Source organism: Callorhinchus milii, unplaced genomic scaffold, assembly GCF_018977255.1.
Source record: "Callorhinchus milii isolate IMCB2004 unplaced genomic scaffold, IMCB_Cmil_1.0 Scaffold4, whole genome shotgun sequence".
Classification (NCBI taxonomy): Eukaryota; Metazoa; Chordata; class Chondrichthyes; order Chimaeriformes; family Callorhinchidae; genus Callorhinchus; species Callorhinchus milii.
In genome coordinates, this window is record NW_024704745.1 from 28,622,334 (window position 1) to 28,627,055 (window position 4,722).

A 4,722-nucleotide genomic window follows, 5' to 3' on the forward strand; every position below is an offset into this window, starting at 1 on the left:
AATTTTATACATTTTTAGTGAGTGCTGAAGTCTTTAAAATATGCTGTTTTCATGTGCTCTGCATATGTGATACCTGGTCACATTAGACCATATATTTAGCCAAAACACCTGTTACTGCTATCTGTGTTTCAAAATCAATCCAGGCACTGCTGATGATAATGCAGCCAGCCTGGCTCATCGGAAGGACTTAGAAGGGCAGATCAATCAGTGGGGCCAAGGAATCATCTACTCGTCTCCTGTTAACCCTGCAACCCAAACCCCCAACAGGTAGGGTAGTCCTAGCTGGACAACCAGTGGGAAAGCTTGCCATACACTGATATCACTGGCCAGCTATGTGGTTTTAGCTGGTCAGACTCCCAACAGTACCCCAACGCATACTGTGGGTTCCCTAACCCTTGGTTCTTGTCAACCTAAGCCAAATATTTTCCAGAATTAGGCAAGCAGGATACCTCCCTCCAAGGAGAGAATACACATTCCATTCCAACAATCTATCTTTGGGATTTCCATGTTAAGTGGGATGCATCAAATTCTTAAGTTTGGTTTGGATACTCTTTAGCATGGTGAAGGATTTCCGCATATGTCAGACACTCAGCTGACCAAAGAAACCTCCAGACTCTTCTAATCCTGTTAAATGATTTGGCCTTATTCTGCTGTTGTTTCTGTAATCTGTGTTGATTTTATGTTGTGACTATTCCCTTCCCTCTTAGTGAAGTTAGTGAAGCTGCAAGATACTTGCTTTCTTAGTTAGGTTTAACATCTGCTCCTGTGTGCATATCTTATATTTGTAATTTGTGCACGAGTTGCATGCGCTGTATTATCACAGACGTGTCATTAAAAGTAGGAGTATTTACCACTGCTACTTTGATTCTCATGGTGACTCAGTTAGCATAATTCAGGAAATGTGAACTCCAGATTGTTCGGCATGCATACTGTGTCCTTTTAATAATAATCCTTGCATTTGATATACAACAACAACAACAAGATTCCATTTATAAAGCGCCTTTCACGTCAGGAGGATGTCCAAAGGCGCTGCACAGTTGGGTCATGACCCGAGCAGGGGGGAAATGGTCAGGGTGAGGGGAGGGATGGGAGGGAGCGAGAAGGGGGAAGAGAGTCGAGAGGGGAGCTGAAGGCTCGGTCAAAGAGAAAGGTTTTGAGACCGGCCTTGAAGGAGGAAAGGGAGGAAGCAAGGCGAAGGCACTGGGGGATAGAGTTCCAAAGCCTCGGGGCTGAGAGGCTGAAGGCCCGACCACCAATGTGGCACATTTCACGTCACATATAGCACATTTCACGTCTTCTAGATGTCTCAAAGCACTTCACAGAATATACTGTAAAGTGAATCGACTGTATATTTTGTGGGTGAAACATGGTAACCAATTGCACACAGCAGTGTTCCACAAACAGTCATGGATTGAGCGACCAAATTATTATTGTTTTTGTTTCTTGAGGGATTATTATCAGGCGTGTGGAGTAAGGAAACTTGCCCAAAGTTTCACCCTGCTGGGAATCAAACCCAGGTCTCTTGTTTTCGAGGCGAGTGCTCTAACCACTGAGCTACAGGACTCCTGTCCTTCTGTTTATAAGTTCTTCCTGTTTATAAATGGCTAATGCAGCCGATAGTATAATCCAATCAAATCTGGTTATTGTGTAATGTTACCAATGGCTCCTTTCGAATAATGGAAAAAGTCAATTAACTGGTCTCGAATCAGCAGCTGGTATTCTCAGTAATGCACATCTATAATTCTCATTTCAATCAAAGATGGAAAACAAATATTAGGTTTTATAAATGATTGCTACTTGGAGGCTCTTCGAGAAGGTCTGACAAAGAAAATAGATTCACTGTTATCAGAGTTGTAATTGCCTTCTCTTTACAATAGTGTCATGAATTTTTAAAGTCCATCCGAGGATGCACACACTGGACTTTTCATATAATAATAACAATAATACTGTTTATCAGCAGGAAGTAGGAATCCAGTTGGAGTCGATCACTTTCCGGGGGCAATGAGCCTTCCAAAAAAAAATTTAAAAAATTTAAAAAAAATTGTTTGGTCACTCAATCCATGACTATTTGTGGGAAACTGCTCTGTGTAATCGCTTGCTGAGTTTTGCCCACAAAATATACAGTGAATAATAATAATAATTCCTGCGTGTGATATAGCGCCTTATCACATCGTTGAGACGTCTCAAAGCGCCTCACAGAATTTATTCTAAAATGAATTGGCTTTATTTTGTGTGCAAAGAGCAGCAGCCAATTGCAAACAGCAGTGACCCATGAACAGTTGTGGATTGCCAAAACATTTTTTTGGAGGGGAGGGATTATTTCCCCCAGAAAGCAATCTGCTAATCAACCAACAACTGGGTTCCTACTTATTGCTAAGTAAACAGAGGCGTGTGGAGTAAGGAAACTTGCCTAAAGTTTCTCTCCACCCAGGAATCAAACCCAGATCATCTCGCTTGTGAGGCATACAAATGTCGATACGTCCAACAATGCAACACTACGAGCTCCAATCCCAATGTGAAGTTTGAAACCACAGCCTTCTGACTCAGAGATGATGGGGTCACTAACTCAACCAAGGAGAGAGAGGACAGATAACAATCAACGCCACCACCACCACCAACAACAACAATATTAAGCGCCTTACATGGATAGCGCCTCACACTTAATACTGTCATCATGTAGAAACTCCCTCAAAAACTGAGTGAATGAGGATTTTGAGCTCTGCACCAACAGAAAGCATTCATTATTTCATCTAGGCCCTAGAGGCAGTGCAGAGGAGACCAATAAAGATGATCACTTGTGTTAAGAGGAATGAGTTACGAACAACAATCAGATAAACTGGAGCTCTTCAGTCTCAGAGGGAATCTTATCGAGTTATACAAAATGTCAAATGGGATTGAAAAAGTAAACCCAGAACAATAGGGTGCATTAAGACACAAAACAAGAGGTTTAGGAAGTGCAAAGGCCAATTTCAATAATAATAATATTAATCCTTGCATTTGATATAGTGCTTTTCACGCTATATTGTTATTTTGTTGCATCATCAGCTTCCATTTTCTAAGGTCAAAGCTCAATCGATCAGAAATACATTTGCAATGACAAGCCCACTTTCCTAAAACTCACCAGGTTTAATCCTATGCACCTTTTGGGACAAGTTCCTAACTTGGAGGTGGCTATGTATGAGTCATCATTGGTGATGATACCTCTTACCGATTTGCTGATAATATAATAATAATCCTTGCATTTTGATATAGCGCTTTTCACATCTTCTAGACGTCCCAAAGCGCTTCACAGAATATACTGTAAAGTGAATTGACTGTATATTTGTGGGCGAACGCAGCAGCCAATTGCGCACAGCAATGTTCCACAAGCAGTCGTGGATTGAAAATGACCAATTTTATTATTGATTCATTATTGTTGGTTGATTGATTGATTGATTGGGTGGTTGATTGATTGATTGATTGATTGATTGGTTGATTGATTGATTGATTGACTGGTTGGTTGATTGATTGATTGATTGATTGATTGATTGATTGATTGATTGATTGATTGATTGATTTGAAAGCAAAAAAGATATTTACAAGGGCTTTTGTAACACTTTCTCCAAATCCCTTCACAATAAAGTAGGCAAAAATAAAAATGTGACAAAGTGATTTTGCAAAAATAAAGTTTGACATTTAAAGCTTGACATTGAACAAAATTAAGGGTTTGTTTCTTTATAAACAAAATAAACTATGAAATATTTTTTCATAAACAGACAAGCTGTTTCAGAAGGCTTGATCCTGAAGTGTAGATATAACCTCATAACCTGTCCATTGTGCTCCTCACGGAGTCATATGAGTTGATGCACTCTACCGCAGTTCTTTCTGCTTCAATAGAAGCACATGCAAGTCAAGACAGCTGAGCCATTACAGTGAAAATCAGACAATCCCGCATTTGCTCTATGAAGCATTACTTGCAATCTGCTAGTCACTCCATCATATTGATCTCAGAGTTCCGGGAGATATTTGCAGAATCCTGCCTGAAGATGTCCTCATGAAGCTTTCTCACCTCTCTTGCATAGGTTACCCTGAAGAGTATCATTTCCATGATTAGGCAAGTGACACGAAAAGCAGAGGACATCCTCCCCAGGCATAAAGCTCTATTGTGGCCACCTGTAAACAAAATAATCTATGCTGTTTGGAAGAGGCAGTACAAAATAAGGATCCTGCTGCTTTGTCTAACTGACATGAGTGGATAAGCATCTTTCTGTGCATCAGATCAGAATGATTTAGTGCTGTTGGATAGATTTAGCAGAAGGGGCGTATTGGAGTGTATCAGTGAAGAGATATGTAGTGACTATTAGTTAATGGTCTCATACAATCTGAGACTTGCCAGCTGTATAAACCTCAACAAATTTGTCTTGTATCCAATATCCATGCAATTCATATTATTTTTACATTTCTCATGAGGATAAACCTGCATGAAGGTTTGCTACACAACTATTGAAGTGTGAATGTCACTGCTTGGCCAAATGTAGAAGTGCCAAGCAATACAATTAATTCCTTATTTAAATTCAAAGTAATTTCTGTGTGGATTGATTAACATAACCCAAGTCTCTTGCAAACGAGAGACCTGGGTTCGATTCCCGGTAGGCAAAATGTTTGGCCAATTTCCTTACTCCACGTGCCTCTGTTTACCTAGCAGTAAGTAGGAACTCGGTTGTTAGTCGATTGGCTGATTGC

At 40.2% G+C, this 4,722-nt stretch overlaps 1 non-coding gene across 1 annotated transcript; it reads right to left on the reverse strand.

Moving 5' to 3' along the window:
- Nucleotides 1-1,492: 1,492 nt before the first annotated feature.
- trnas-cga lies at nt 1,493-1,564 on the reverse strand. Its single transcript has one exon. It is a non-coding gene; the product is annotated as a tRNA-Ser (tRNA).
- Nucleotides 1,565-4,722: the final 3,158 nt, after the last annotated feature.